Here is a 17,129-nt window from a genome sequence, read left to right as displayed (position 1 = left end):
TAGAGGGGTCTTTGCATATTTCCAGACTTGACTTCAGGTTATCCTTGATAATGCACCTTGTCACAGTGTCTTTGAGCTTAAAATTTCCATTAATGCACACCATTGTTTATAGCCACTTTGTTTTAGGTCTAACCACTTCAGAATCAAAGACTGGGCATTTTATTGCTTTGTTTAATTGTTCCTTTATCAAACATTGACTCTGGCACATAGTAGGCACTTCCCAATCCCTTGATTCTAAAGAAAAATTTGGTTATCTTTCTCTGGGGTTGTTCTTTGGATTTTTTTCCTGGCCAGATCACAGAACAAAACATTCCAGAGAAATACTTGGTTTGTTTACCTACTTGCTCAAATGTTCTGATTTTTGCCCAGTGTAGTTATCAGGAAGATAATGTGGTTGTGAGAAGATTATTGCTACATCTACTTTCCCTTCAATTTGGTTTGTTTTCAATAGGATTATTCTAGACTCACCTTAACTAGAAATTTATTTTTTCATTTAAAATAATGTTAACTTTCCCTTTTCAGAACATTATAGTTTTTAAAGACATGTATTTTTATACAATTTGAATTATCAAAGGTTTATGTTTCAGAAAAAAGCTATTTAAGAAGTGGAACTCCACTTTTAAAGTACTTCTGGCAATTTGTAAGATTGACTGTCTTAGTAAACTGTTTTTTTCTAGATTGAAAAATCGGATTTGGCTCCAAAATGACATTTAAATAAGTAATTCCCTGAACACAACCTGAATGTCTATTAGTAGGGAACGGACAGCGTTGTGGTGTAGTTGGCTGGCAGGATACTCAGCAGTACCTAAGAGGAATGAACCAGACATTCATGCATCAGTATGGACGGACCTCAAAACCGAAAGTGTAGAGTGAAAAACACAAATGTCAAACCATTATATTATTTGTTATATTAATGTTAAACATCACTTAAAACAATATATACCATATGTTTGTGAATGTGTGTGTGTACGTGTGTGTGAATAAGAAGTGGACTAGCTATTAAAGTCATGACGTTTCAAGGAGTAGGGAGGGGAACATAATCTACATTTTTAAAAATCCCTGAGAACATATGGTTGTTTTGGTTAATGGGTTCATGGACATTTATTATGTTAACATTTGGATTTCTATTAATGTTTTGTAATTTTAGAAAACACCATGTACTATTTCCTAATGAAATAGGTTCCAACCAGGAACCATTCATTTACCAAGACTCTGGGAATACCATTGAAGCTTTCCTAACACATCTGTATTTCACGATTTTTCTATGAAAAATGAAAGTTGACGGAGTGAATGTGGACCGGGAGGAAAGCTCCAGGTTGACCTGGCTCCTGGGAAGCTCTAATAGCTTACATGTTAAGAATAAGGACCCTGGAAACAGACTGCATAGGCCAAACCCTGGCTTGACACCTTCTAACCTTGAGACTTTTGACAAGTCTACTTCGCTAAGCCTCCCAGTCTCCTTATCTATACAACTGGAGTAAAAGTTCTCATCTCAGTGCTGTCGTGGGGCTTTGGGAGTTTGTAGAAGGCGTGTGACAAAAATCAGCTCTTACTATTTTCACCATCACTGCTATGAGCAACCTCAATTTCCCAGTGTATTATTTTCATTCTTACCTCAGAGTCTTCGCAAATGCTGTTTCCTCTGCCTGGAATGTTTTTCATTTCCACTCTTATTTCTTCTTGTTAATGCCTACTCAGAATTCTCTGAGAATTTTCTCAAATTCTTCAGAGAAACTCTCTGTCCTTCCCCACCCAGGTCATGGCCTGGTCATACCATGATTGTAATTTAATAATTACTTGTGAACTACTTGCTAATATCTGCCTTTCTCCTGGATTGTAAACGGTTTTTCTTCTTCACTGCCATAACTTTTGTGCCTAGAACAATGTCAGGCATAGAGTAAGCACTGAGAAATTACTTATTGACTGAATGAACAAAGTTATTGTAGAAGGTGAAAACGTACACAGTTAATTTTATCAGAAAATAAATTTGACTCACTTTGTCTAAAAGATGAACCTACTAGTACTAGGAAGTAAATCCAGGATTATATGACTTCATAAAAAGTATGTATTACCTATATTGGTTTACTTGTGATAATGAAGTACCCCAAATTAAGATTTTTATCATATTTGTAACATGGCTTTAGAGCATCATCTGATGGATTGTAATAAAAGTATTATCACATATTTTCATTTGCTGTGGAAAGCAGAATTTCCAACAGTTTAATCTTAAGATCTCATACACGCTCATCTGATTGGTTACCTGCAAGCTAACTTACTTTTTCCCTTTAAAAATAGCAAAAGAGGAATTAACAAACATGGTACTTTCCAAGGTGCAGAATAATCTAGGTTCGTTCAGAATAAACTGATGTAATAAGTAGTTTGAAAAAAGGGCTTTTATAAATCAGAATGTTACTAATAACTTTTAGGCAAGCTTAAACAGTAAATCCTTTCTTTGAAAAGTGGACTTTCAGAGTCAAGGAGAGGCAGGAAACTTGATCCCTCTTAGTTGTGGGTTTATTTACTCTGGGAGAGAAACCTAAGAACACTTCAGAATTTGAGCAAGTTCTGCACATTCAGATATTAGCATATTTCTCAAGGAAAGGCATCATACAGGATTTTGAACTGATTGAAAGCCCAAATCTGTTAGAAGGGGGAGCAGAGCAAATTATGAGCAAGCAAGAAACAGGGACTGTCAAAGCACCACAAGAATTTTTATGACCCAGATGGGTGGTAGGGAGGTGAAATTCCAGGGCTGGGAAAATAATGCAAAGCCCTACACTGGAAAAGAAGACTACAAATTGTAGCCTTGGGATAATTCCCTCTTTCCCACCTTTGGAGACACACAATTTTATTTAAAAAAAAAAATCATTGGGAAAAATTACTTCAGAGCCATATTTTCTCTCATCCTACTTTTGTGTTAAGTATGTATATTAAAATCTTAAAAAACTGTGTGTTTGAATGCTGGGCATATATTCATTCATTCACCAGAGAACACTTACTTCATTTCAATTATTTGCTAATGTTGGGGTAACAGTGTCTTTTTAAAAAATGGAAATGAAATATCTTTCCTTTAGAAATGTGCAAAATTAGTTATTGCTCAAAAGTATGACCTGGGGGGTACTGCAAGATACTGATTTTTTTTGGAAATTTGAATTTGTGGATTCACAAATCTGCTAATAACCACTTTAGGTTACCTATGTATTGAGCATCTGCCCCAAAATCAGGATTGGAAAGTACTTTTGAAGCCATATGGTTGGAAGACTGTGCACTTCACGAAACACTGGTTTAAATAATATTCTAATGCTTGTAATCAAGCTACCCACAGTCAACTGGGAGCTTGCCAGAAATGTAAATTTTAGCCCCTAGATCTATTCAGTCAGAATCGACAGTTTAACAAGCTGCTCAAGTAATGCTAATAGACATTAAAGTTTATTAAGCACCTCATGTAAAAATACCTCCCAAGTGGTTTTTAGAACAGGATATCTTTAGTACCAAGTGACTCATTATCCAATAATGCAGCCATAATATCTGTAGGCAACCTAAATACTAGCGAGTTCTTCCGTACTGAGCTCAAAGCTCACTCCTTCCATATTGCCATCTTGCTTCTTCCCCTGATTTAAGCTTCTAAATCTGCATCCCGCAGCCACTTGTGGTATGACATTGGTTGAGGTTTCTTTACCAACCTATTCAGACTAGATAATCTTAAAGGATCCTTCCAGCTTCAGATTGCTCCTTTACTCCAGCTGGTAAGAAGTAGTAGTTGATAGAAGATGATAGAAACCCTGAAGCTGTACTTTTAATACATTTTGGGAAAATGTTTGTGAGGTACAAATTTATCATTATCCATGATTTCCTTAGGTTCAAAGTTCTGTCTTGTGGTGATGACTTCTTTTATACTAATATCACATTATTTATAAATAATCATTTTTAAAAATTTTCTGAGTATTTTATAAAATTTTATAGCTTTTTTTGATTGTATAAATTAATGCTGAAGAGTACTGTTGTGCCTTCTGATTTCAAAATGCTTCACCTACTTAGTACTTCAGAAGTAAAATGCATATAGGAATATATGAAAATAAGGGTTTTTTATTTCCCTATACATTTTAAATTTTGTAGAAAAATATTCCCTGTAATCCACAACTCAGCACAACAGATACTGTTTTTCTCTGGTGTCTTTCAGAAATGTTCCACAGACACATCCATCTACCACATAGTCACCATCTCAGTGTACTTAGCTTTTTAAAGTGTTCTTGGTAGAATTCAGAGAATTCTGGTAGTTACTGTATGGTTTTCATAATAACTAAGCATAATTATTTTCTTATTGCAGGCCATTAGACTTCGTAGTAGCTTCTGAAAGAATATATTTACATATCTTCGTTGGTTTTGTTTTTTGGTATTTGTTTCTTAAGAATTTTCTTAAAAAATAACCTATTTTCTACCAACCCAAGAAATGGCATGCAATTTTTGTTTTGTTTGTTTTTGTAGCAGAGTTACGCTTGTGCAAGAAGAGCTGTAGAAGGAGTTGAAATTTTTTTCAAAATATTTTTGAGGAAGTGGCCACAGCACATTCTTAAGCTAGTTGCTCTTCTCACTAATCTCCCCATACTTCCTTTCTCCTCACTTTCTCTTACATATTTTTTTTTGAGGCCATCTCTCATATTTATTGATCAAATGGTTGTTAACAACAATAAAATTCTGTATAGGGGAGTCAATGCTCAATGCACAATCATTAATCCATCTCAAGCCTAATTCTCGTCAGTCTCCAATCTTCTGAAGCATAACGAACAAGTTCTTAAGTGGAGAACAAATTCTTACATAGTGAATAAATCCTTACATGGTGAACAGTACAAGGGCAGTCATCATAGAAACTTTCGGTTTTGATCACACATTATGAACTATAAACAATCAAGTCAAATATGAATATTCATTTGATTTTTATACTTGATTTATATGTGGATCCCACATTTCTCCCTTTATTATTATTATTATTTTTATTTTTAATAAAATGCTGAAGTGGTAGGTAGATGCAAGATAAAGGTAGAAAACATAGTTTAGTGTTGTAAGAGAGCAATTGTAGATGATCAGGTGTGTGCCTGTAGACTATGTTCTCTTACATATTTTTATTCTCCTTGACCTTCTCCTCATTCTCCTTCTCCCTACCCCCTTCCTCCCTGAGGGTTGTCAGAACATCAGCTCCTTCTCTCACCTCAGCATTTAACAATAAAGCTGTGTGTATGTGTGGAGGGAAGCTGAAAAATAAGACAGATGGTTCTTTCATTACCAGGCTGCTGTGGATTAATTGAGCTGGATATGTTATTTTTTTCAAGGGGACTCAGCTGGATCTTGTGGATAACTAGCCATGAAATGCAGTAATGTAATATGTGTCCCTAGTATTGCTGTTGGAGTTTTTGTTTTGTTTTTGGTAATTTCATCATCCTGTAAAGCATTTTGGGAGGGGTCAGAAGTGAGCATACTGAACAGTGTTTTCATTAAAATTTTTTTGGTGCTGTAACATTTTTCTTGGGTAGCTGAGCCACTCTTGTAAACATGCTGTCTTCATGTCTTGTTTCAGCCCTTGCAAGTAAAGAGCACAACCCTTTGTCTTGGATAATTTCTAGCAGAGTGGTTCCGAGAATTTATCAGACAGCCTCCTGACCCTTCAGCACCCTTACCACACTATCTCCTTCAGAAACAGGGGCCTTTGGGAAACAGATTTCTTCAAAGTACAGGTAAGTAAATGTAACACTACCATTGTCTAAGACTTCTTAGATGTAAGTTTGACACTTGAAATGCTCTTAGACAATGTCGCCTTCTCCTTTTTTGTGTACAGTGGTCTGTTTATCTCTTACTGGTTTAACATGTGCCCAGAGGGTCTGTTAATACATCTCTTACTAGTTTAATATGTGCCCAGAGGGCCTGTTAAATGATCTCTTACTGGTTTAGTATGTGCCCAGAGGGCCTATGAGACTATTAATAAATTGTAACCAGTGACTCTTCAGCGTATCCAGAAATTGAGCTATGGAAGTTTTAAATACTATTTTTATTCTTAATCTGAATGGGCCTTCTTTGGGACTGGTTGAAACCAATTTGGAAGTGAAAGAGCAGGAAAACTCTGAAGTTAAAACTAGAACATTACATGCATCACAATGATTGCGGAAGCTGCTGCTAACAAGCTATGTAAGATTCTTGCTCCCTCTGGACCTCATTTTCTCAATAGCCAGAAATAGGGTCTAATTCTAAGATGAGTTTTTCTAATGAATTACTATCATCTTGAGTGCCTGTCCTTGTATATTCAGAAGCAGACAAGCAAGGTTTCCTTTCACAGATACTTTGAAATGTTGAAATGCATGTGCAGAAATAATAGCTAGTATAGTTATTTAAGTTCAGTGTTTTGAGGCTACTCTTAGCATGATGTCATGAGTTTCTTAGGCTCTTACCAGGATGTTATGAAGTTAGTTTTTAGTGAGGGCTTGGTGGGTGTTTGGACAGCTAATACTTGATTAGCTTTAAAAGGAAAATTAAAATAAGATAAGAAGAGTTCTTACCATGTAGACATTTAAGTGCTTTATATTTACTTCTTACAGTCACTCCGTTAGGTAGTATCATTATCCATTTTACGGCTGAAGAAACTGAGGTATAAAGAAGTTAAGCAACCTCTCAGGGTCCTAAAACTAGTCATAAGTAGAGCTGAGACTCAACCCCAGGGGGTCTGGATGCCAGGCAGACACCCTTAACACAGAATTAGGCTGCTCCCTACAAAGAATAAATTGCATGGAGAAGATAAGAAGATGGAAGGAACAAATTATTGCAATCTTAAAAGCCAGGCTATGTGATTTTGTGTTCATTTGGCAGAGAATGGGAAGCCACTGAAGGTTTTCCTGTGGGGTGGGTACAGCATGAGGGTTGGGCTTTGAGGATTTCATGCCTGGTACAGCATGTGGGCTAGTTTAAAGGAGAGAAAGATTAGAGATTATTGCTATCAGCTGAGAATGCAAGTTTAGGAAATAGTTTTAATAGAAGAGCTTGCAAACACCTGTCTTTAGGTGTGCGGAGGGGGAAGAGGAGACCCAAATGCACAAGCAAAGTTACAGTGAGACCCAGGCCCATGCCGCGCTACCTAAGGTAGGTGGTTCAGGAACTGAAAACCATGGAGATTGGAGAATACTGGAGCAAAGCAAAGACTCGTGTGTTATTACTGTGTACCCACGAGTCTGGAATTGTGCTGGAGGAAGAGCCAGTAAAATTTGTCCTCCTGTGCTCTAGGAAGTAAGCTTTGGCTAGTTTTTAAATTTTTCTAAATCCTGGCCATCTCTTCGGTAATATGGTGACCTTATTCTGTCTAAATGACCTGAGCTCTTGCGGTCTTTCCAACTCTAAGATCTGTAATTCTTTGGTCCAAGTGGTAAATAGCAATGATCGGAAATGTTATAAAGGTTTGGGTGGTGATTTGCTTGGCCCTTTGAGACTATGCAGAATAAAGTGTGTGGTGTAGATGTAATCTGAGAGGGGTCCTGTATATTTCCTCTCAAAAATACCAGTAATATAGTGATACTGATAGTGAATGGAAGGTTAGACTGAAGACAATAAAGAAATGACAATGTCCAGGGAATTTACAAAGAAAACATAAACATTCCCTAGAATGGTGAGGAAAATTTTTCTCAAAGCACTGATTTCCAAAGAGAGTCTGAGTAGTTTCTTCAGAGAAAATTCTGTTGATTGGAAATTTTAAAAGGTCAAGCCCAGGGGCTTTTAAAAGAGGTAGCATGGAACTTAGAATGAGCTTCCCAAAACAGGTCACAAAAACCTACTTTTTTTTAGACGCTCTGGCACTCTCCTGGATATAATTCCTCTTTCCTCTGGCCTTCTCCAGCAGTGATTCTCAAACATACAGATCACCTGCAGATCTTGTTAAAAATGCAGATTTGACTGAGTGGATCAAGGGGTGGGGCTGAGATTCTTCCTTTTCACCAAGTGTCCAGGCGATGCAAACCCGGCTGGTCGTCAACCACACTTTGAGTAGCAGTGGTCTGAAATATTTAGGTTTACTTCTCACAATAATATACCCGTTTTGAAATGGTATAACTTAGCTCCCTTACCAAACTATGAGCTCTTTTTCCCCTATTCTGAAGTTGAGTATACTTGCATAATGAACACTCAGTTATCAATAGATTAATTAATTCTTCTGTCAGTGATTTGTATGATTCAGTACCGTCAGTAATTTGAATTGCTCTAGGTAGGGTTTTTTTCCTTTTAACTGAGTGAGTGAAGCAAATCTGTTGTTTACAAATAGGCACTGGAATTCAATACCAAATTTTCATATAAAGGGATATATATGTTCACTTTATGATCCTTGAATGCATATGCCCACCCAAAGACATGTATCTTAATGTTCAATGTAGCTTTGTTTACAATGACCAAAAATTAAAGAGAAACCACATGCCTTTTGGCTGGCAAACTGGTAAACAAATTGTGGCATAGTCACACAATGGAATAGACTTAGCAAAAAAAGAAAAAAACTTTTGATACAAACAACAACATGGGCATTTTTTTCAAAAGCATGATACTAACAGAAATAAGTGAGAAATAAGATACATATTATATGATTCCATTTATACAGATTTTTAGAAATAGCACAGTTGAAAAACAGATTGGGGAAGAGCAGGAAGTGGGGGAGGGAGCTGGCTGCAAAGAGGAACATAAAAACTTGTAGGGTTGATGGAAATGTTTAGTATGATTTTGGTGGCTGTTACATGACTGTACATTTGTCAAAACTCATCAAATTGTACACTTAAAAGGCAAATTTTACTATATAAAAAATTTTATCTCAAAGTTAATTTTTAAAATTGGTCACAATCATTAACCTGTTAACCATATTTAATACTCCTTGGAGGCTATCTTATCAGACATTAATATTAAGAAATAGAAAAAATTTCCACTTTGCGAGAAGAAGTGGGTCTCTGGGAGAAAACACGAATCAACGATAGGAACATAAGTTCCCTTAAAAGCTGCTTTGTGTATTTTCAATGTAGCTGAGACTAAAGGGAGAGATCTTGAAAACAGGAACTTCAGTTCATTTATTTTTATCATCCAGTATAATATGCTAGTAGTTGAATAATTTTAGTGTGTTCTGCTGTGTTATTAAAAAATAAAACTCTGCTGTAAAGTCATTTTTCTCCTTCTTTGTTCTTCAGCATGAGAACACCCAGTTTTGAGGGGAGGATTTTGTCCTCTGCTTTGGCAGTGGAAGCTTAGCTTTAATTAGGTGAAAAGACCTGTCTACATATGCTAAGCACAAATCTGGCAAAAGCCCTGGCTTTATGGAAATACTGAAAGAGAAGAGTGTGTCTGTATGTGCAGAAGAACTAGCTGCATATCACTGTATTAGCAGAAGAAACTTAGGGGAAAAGGAGAGAAACAACTATATATGTTCTACCATGCAGAGAGGAAGAAACCAGTGTACTTAGAACAGCCAGCATGTATCCAGGTGGTCCAATTTGTTGAAACATACATATGCTGTTTTGGAGGGAGGTACATAAATCAAATGATAATTTTCTATTAATTTACTCAGTAATGACACAATGTTTTTCCCTTAATTTGTATCAAATAGTCATAGCTTAACACTTCACATTTATGTGTATCTTTTTCAGAGATAATATTTTATATTACTTGATTTTGCATGTGCTAGTCTTTATTCTTTACTTATAGCCTCTTGAGAGTTTTCAACCCTTCTAGTAGAAGTTCTATCCGATGCCTTAAGATTCATTTGTTTAATTGTGAAATGAATGGCTTTTCATGTTATAAAGTTTTTAAGTAAGTATATTTTAATAAATACATACCTTTAATGCATATAACTCCCTTGCTTTGCTAAAGAGTATTAAATAATACATTAAGTTCACTAAGTTAAAAATATAGTAATTAGTTTCTCATAATGTACAATTAAAAAACCCAGACAGATCTGGACTTGAATTCTGGGCCCTGCTCTGGAAATTAAGCATCTCTAGATAATACCCCTTTTTTAAACATGTGTGAAAAGGGTTTAGTGCAATTTAGTAAGGGTTAGACATTTAGTAAGCACTTAGTAAACTGTGCTATTATTTACTTGGTCATCAACACCAGAGAGCAGAGGTCCTTGGCATATAAATTAGGCTGTTGGACACATTTGGATCAGCCAATTAGTAATAAGGACTGTACTTAAAAAAGAAGTAGTAAATGAGTTAAAGAAGACCAAGGCTGTCTTAGGAGGCTTTGGGGACCCATAGGACCAGACTAAAAAGTCTAGACATTAATGCATAGCTGGACCTGGAGCTAATGATCATGCAGGTGTGTGATTGCAGAGAATACTCATAAATTGAACAATAAATGCAAAGAGGAAGGAAGGCATGATATAAGGCCTGTTGGCCAAGTTCACACAGTCTCGGGTGTGTGTCACTGTGAGCTGAGGATTGGTGGACACCTGAAACGAGAAGCTCTCTCTGAAGGCCAAATGGACACAGGCTACCAGCAGGGCCACCTAGTGAGCTTGTAGAGGTGAGTTGTGAATAGGGAACCTGGCTAAGGGAAAAGTTTTGACTGAAATCCTGCCCATGCCAAGATATGTGCCCACAGGATTAGGTGGAGCCAGCTGGCATGTCCTTTTTTAATTTACACAAAGATGCCAGTTTTTGGGGTATTACTGTTTCTTTGTTTTTTTGTTAAGATGCAAATGACCAGTATCAGTGTTGAGCAGAAAAGCATGGACATCTGTCACTGAGGAAACAGTTTAAGGGGACAGAGTAGATGAAGACATGGTTTAGCAGCCTAGTTACTAAAGGATTGGAAATTTGGCTGCAGAGTGGCTGGGGTGGTTGAAAGAGAAAAATGCAGACATTGGAAATCTAGGATTTAATTCAGGGATCCGGCAACAGGACCACAGCCTGGTGAGTGAGATGGCCAAGGTCAGGTAGGGCGGGATCAGCAGGAACCTGACCAAACTGGCGAGCTGCTACTCAAGGGCTCCTCAGGCCCCTTTTCCATGGGCCGGGATCAGCCCAGAGTTTGGTGTGGGGCAAGCCTGCAAATGGGCATTAGGAAGCATCTGCAGCCAGGTCTAGAGGAAACAGGGCGCCAAGGGGCCAGGGTCCCGTGTGCTCAGCGTCTGGGAAAGAAAAAGGGTGTGTGTGATCTGTGTGTGATACTGACTGAGATACCCACAGGGTTTTGGTCCTTGGTGAATGGAACAATGTTTCCAGAATTATTGCTGAACGTTCTTTTTGTCTAGCTGGTTGTTAGAAAAACAAGCTCCTTTTGGTTTGAGAAAGCATTAGTAGAGTCTAAAAATAAAAATCTGACCATTTTTAAGTGTCATTCAGGGTTTTTTATTTGTAAAAGCAATGGTGTCATGGCTGCTGTGATGCTCAGGAAGGTGTATTGAAACCTCCAGTTTCTTTTCTTTTTAATTGAAGTATCATAGATACACAGTGTTATATTGGTTTCAAGTATGAACAGTTACCCATTATTAAATCCTCACCCCCATTAGTACGTTCCTGTCTGTCAACATAGGAAGATGTTACAGAATCACTGGCTATATTCTCCATGTTGTACTACCATCCCTATGACCAACTTATATTACGATTGAGAGTTTTTGTGCCTCTTTATCTCCCTCACCCTTTCCACTGCCCCCAATCCCTTTCCCATGGTAACTACCAGTCATTCTCAGTGTCTGTGAGTCTATTGCTATTTTGTACATTTTGTTTTGTTTTTATATTCCACAAATAAGTAAAATCATGGTGTTTGTATTTCTCTGCCTGGCCTATTTCACTTAACATAATACCCTCTAGGTCCACCCATGTTGTTGCAAATAGCAGGAATTCTTTTTTTATGGCTGAATAATATTCTGTTGTGTATATGTACCACATCTGCTTTATCCATTCATCTATTGATGGACACTTAGGTTGCTTCCATGTCTTGGCTATTGTAAATAATGCAGCAATAAACATAGGGGCGCATGTTTTTGAATCAGGGATTTTATTTTCTTTGGGTAAATTCCTAGAAGTGGAATTACTGGGTCATGTGATTTCTATTTTTAGTTTTTTGAGCAACCTCCATACTGCTTTCCATAATGGCTGTACCAATTTACATTCCCACCAGCAGTGTAGGAGGGTTCCCGTTTCTCCACATTCTCACCAACACTTGTTATTTGTCTTTTGGATAGTGGCCATTCTGACTAGTGGGAGGTAATATCTCATTGTGGTTTTGATTTGCATTTCCCTGATGGTTAGTGATGTAGAGCATCTTATTATGTGCCTATTGGCCATCTGTGTTTCTTCTTTGGAGAAATGTATATTCAGGTCCTCCACCCATTTATTAATTGGGTTATTTGTTTCTTTAGTCTTGAAGCCTATATGTACTTTATATATTTTGGATGTTAATCCCTTATCAGATAAATTATTTACAAATATATTTTTTCTCATACTGTAGGTTGCCTTTTAGTTCTATTGATGGTGTCCTTTGTTGTACAGAAGGTTTTCAGTTTGCTAAAAAGCTTATTCATTTTTTATTTTGTTCCCCTTGCTAGAGATGTGTCCAAGAAAAAAATGTTCATGCTAATATTCAAGAGATTTTTGCCTATGCTCTTTTCTAAGAATTTTATGGTTTCATGTTTTATATTTAGATCTTTGATCTATTTCAAGTTTACTTTTGTGTATGGAATTAGACAGTAATCCAGTTTCATTCTCTTGCATGTAGCTGTTCAAGTTTCCCAACACCAGTTATTGAAGAGGCTGTCTTTTCCCCATGGTGTATTTTTATGGCTCCATTATTGTATGTTAATTGATCATATATATATATATATATATGCATGGGTTTATATCTAGGCTCCAGTTTGACTCTCATGCATACTAAAATTTGAGAATCACTGCCATAGGACACTCAACAAACCATGAAGAAAGCAAAAAACAAAATGGATTTACTGAAAAATAAGAGGAATGGCATTGGGAAGTACAAGGTAGGAGTAATAGGGTTTTATTTCAGCACAGTTTGTAACTATAGCCTTTCTTCATTTCACCAACCCCTAGAATTAATACTGCTTAAGGAACTGGTGGGATAGACAAGTTAGAGAAATGTTCTGTAATGTTTAGTCCGATATCAAAAGGATTATCCTGTGCCCAGTTGTAGGAACTCACACTGGGAGAGAGACAGTGCAACTTAACAGGCTCTAGTCTGATGGACACCATCCTGGTTCTTCTACTTCTCAGCTCAGGAAAGCTACTGCTCCTCCCAGAGCTTTAGTTTCCTCAGCTGGAAAATAAGAATTGTAAGTTTACTACTCTCTTCACAGGGTGGATGTGAGGATTACATGAGATAATATACCAAAGAGCTGAACAGTCATGTATCTGAGTGACCTTAATCAGTCGTTACTCACTGGGGTATTTGCCATGTACTATAAACTTTAGAAACTTTCAGTTCCTTCATTGACCAGTAAGATTGCTCCTTTAACCACATTTATAAAGCTTGCTTTGAACCTTAAGTGAAGGGCAGAGCAAGCATTTTATGAACTTAAAAGCTCCATCACATAAAATAAACTTTTATTATTAAAGAGAAGGAAAAACCATTACCAAGATTGGCTGACATTGGCATATATGTAGATTATTCACATATTAGTCTGTATATTGTAATTTGGGAAGAAATAAACATTTGCTGTCTGCCAGTGAGTCCTGCTCTTCCTCAGTGCCCTCCACCCACACTTTAGATGAATGATTGCTTTAGGTAAAGAATGGTGTAGAGTATCTCTTCTCCAGCCAAGAAAAGCTGGCATCTGTCATGTTTAATGTTAAGACCTTGAAACATTTTTGTTTTAGTAAGTGAAGCTCTGTTGAAGGGCTGCATTTTTTTTTCTTAAACCAGACACTCTGAATTATAACAGGTTTTCCTTTGAAATCTTTTGCTCATAAGCAAAATGGTCGTTCTATTTATAGAATTATAATGAGATAATTCATTTATTTGTGGAAATGTTTTCTATGAGCAAGCATAGGAACTATAAATGTTTATCACAAGGATATCCTGGCTGGCCCCAGTCTACTCTGCAGCTTGAATATGGGTACTTGGAATTGTCCATGAGATGCAAGGGAGTGGCTAAAGCTGCCTGTATTTTTCTCAGGTGGTATATGTGGTAGTTCTTCAAGTGTCAGTTCATTTTACTCTTTGAAGGAAAAAAGAATGTTCTCTCACACTACTTTTTTTTCAACTAAACCGCATTTTGATAAATGAAAAACAACAAAAATCTTGCTTACTCATACTTCCATGCTCTGTAAAAAATATGTATGAATTTCTCAAAGAATGTGTTTTGGGGGACAGATTAGCAAATTTAATTGTAAATACAGAGTTTTTTGGCTGGACTTCCATATGCTATCTTATCTTAGATGTAAATATGTTTTTTAAAAAATTGCTGATACTGGTGTTTGGCATCCTTGTTGGCTTTTTGCATAAATGATTCTATGCTGGGCAAAGCCTTAAACTTTTAATTTGAGTATTTAAGCAGGTTCTTTAGTGACTCTTTTGCCACATTGTAAAATGCTTTCCAGGATAGTCTAAGCCTCATATGAGTGATTTCTAAAACTGTCTCAGTTCACGACTACTTGTGGATCTGAGTACTCCTCAACTTGCCAAACACCCCTCATGTCTGAGACATCAGTGGGTACAACAAAGAAGGGCTTAATTACAATGTATTTTCTTTTTTTTGGTATCATTAATCTACAATTACATGAGGAACATTATGTTTACTAGGCACCCCCTTCACCAAGTCCCCCCCACAAACCCCATTACAGTTACTGTCCATCACCATAGTAATATGCTGTAGAATCATTACTTGTCTTCTCCGTGTTGCACAGCCCTCCCTGTGCCTCCCCCCACATTATACATGCTAATCATAATGCCCCCTTTCTTTTTCCCCACCCTTATCCCTCTGTTCACACCCATCCTCCCCAGTCTCTTTCCCTTTGGTAACTGTTAGTTCATTCTTGGGTTCTGTGATTCTGCTGCTGTTTTGTTCCTTCAGTTTTTTCTTTGTTCTTATACTCCACACATGAGTGAAATCATTTTATACTTGTCTTTCTCCACCTGGCTTATTTCACTGAGCATAACACCCTCTAGCTCCATCAATGTTGTTGCAAATGGTAGGATTAGTTTTCTTCCTATGGCTGAATAATATTCCATTGTGTATATGTACCACATCTTCTTTATCCATTCATCTACTGATGGACACTTAGGTTGCTTCCATTTCTTGGCTATTATAAATAGTGCTGCAATAAACAAAGGGGTGCATCTGTCTTTTTCAAACTGGGCTGCTATATTCTTAGGGTAAATTCCTAGAAGTGGAATTCCTGGGTCAAATGGTATTTCTATTTTGAGCTTTTTGAGGAACCTCCATTCTGCTTTCCACAATGGTTGAACTAATTTACATTCCCACCAGCAGTGTAGGAGGGTTCCCCTTTCTCCACAACCTCACCAACATTTGTTGTTGTTTGTCTTTTGGATGGTGGCGATCCTTACTGGTGTGAGGTGATATCTCACTGTGGTTTTAATTTGCATTTCTCTGATGACTAGCGATGTACAACATCTTTTCATGTGTCTGTTGGCCATCTGAATTTCTTCTTTGGAGAACTGTCTGTTCAGGTCCTCTGCCCATTTTTTAATTGGATTATTTGATTTTTGTTTGGTGAGGTGTGTGAGCTCTTTATATATTTTGAATGTCAGCCCTTTATGGGATCTGTAATTTATGAATATATTCTTCCATACTGTAGGATACCTTTTTGTTCTATTGATGGTGTCCTTTGCTGTACAGAAGCTTTTCAGCTTGATATAGTCCCACTTATTCATTTTTGCTTTTGTTTCCCTTACCCAGGGAGATATGTTCATGACGAAGTTGCTCATGTTTATGTCCAAGAGATTTTTGCCTGTGTTTTTTTCTAAGAGATTTTTATGGTTTCATGATTTACATTCAGGTCTTTGATCCATTTCAAATTTACTTTTGTTTATGGGGTTAGACGATGATCCAGTTTCATTCTCTAACATGTAGCTGTCCAGTTTTGCCAACAGCAACTGTTGAAGAGGCTGTCATTTCCCCACTGTATGTCCATGGCTCCTTTATCGTATATTAATTGACCATATATGTTTGGGTTAATGTCTGGAGTCTCTATTCTGTTCCACTGGTGTGTGGGTCTGTTCTTGTGCCAGTACCGAATTGTCTTGATTACTGTGGCTTTGTAGTAGAGCTTGAAGTTGGGGAGCAAGATCCCCCTGACTTCATTCTTCCTTCTCAGGATTGCTTTGGCTATTCAGGGTCTTAGGTGGTTCCATATGAATTTTTGAACTATTTGTTTCAGTTTGTTGAAGAATGCTGTTGGTAATTTGATAGGGATTGCATTGAATCTGTAGATTGTTTTAGGCAGGATGGCCATTTTGACAATATTAATTCTTCCAAGCCAAGAGCATGGGATGAGTTTCCATTTGTTAGTGTCCTCTTTAATTTCTCTTAAGAATGTCTTGTAGTTTTCAGGGTATTTGTTTTTCACTTCCTTGGTTAGGTTTATTCCTAGGTATTTTATTCTTTTTGATGCTATTGTGAATGGAATTGTTTTCCTGATTTCTCTTTCTGTTAGTTCATTGTTAGTGATAAAGCCACAGGTTTCTGTGTATTAATTTTGTATCCTGCAACTTTGCTGAATTTCAATATTAGTTCTAGTATTTTTTAGGTTTTTTTTATGTACAATATCATGTCATCTGCAAATAGTGACAGTTTGACTTCTTTATCAATCTGGATTCCTTGTATTTCTTTGTTTTGTCTAATTGCCATGGCTAGCACCTCCAGTACTATCTTGAATAACAGGGGGAGAGTGGGCATCCCTGTCTTGTTCCCGATCTTAGAGGAAAAGCTTTCAGCCTCTCGCTGTTCAGTATGAGGTTGGCTGTGGGTTTATCATATATGGCCTTTATTATGTTGAGGTACTTGCCCTCTATACCCATTTTGTTGAGAGTTTTTATCATGAATGGATGCTGAATTTTGTTGAATACTTTTTCAGCATCTATGGAGAGGATCATGTAATTTTTGTCATTCTTTTTGTTCATGTGATGGATGTTGGTGGATTTTTGAATGT

The 17,129-nt window shown here is 37.0% G+C and overlaps 1 protein-coding gene across 8 annotated transcripts in view; it reads left to right on the top strand.

Annotated features, from left to right (window-relative positions):
• Positions 1-17,129, top strand: part of ST3GAL6 (ST3 beta-galactoside alpha-2,3-sialyltransferase 6) — a 103,771-nt gene that overhangs the window by 40,155 nt on the left and 46,487 nt on the right. For 7 of the 8 annotated variants that reach the window (XM_073231776.1, XM_073231775.1, XM_017639998.3 and 4 more), the window contains one exon: positions 5,573-5,729. The gene's annotated coding sequence lies outside the window, so the exon portion shown is untranslated. Of the gene's footprint in view, positions 1-5,572; positions 5,730-7,043; positions 7,123-17,129 lie in introns of all 8 variants that reach the window. The other variant, XM_073231777.1, reaches the window with a different exon arrangement.

This window comes from Manis javanica, chromosome 3 (assembly GCF_040802235.1).
Source record: "Manis javanica isolate MJ-LG chromosome 3, MJ_LKY, whole genome shotgun sequence".
NCBI lineage: Eukaryota > Metazoa > Chordata > Mammalia > Pholidota > Manidae > Manis > Manis javanica.
Note: the sequence above shows the minus strand (reverse complement) of the source record. Positions and strands in the feature narration are given on the sequence as shown.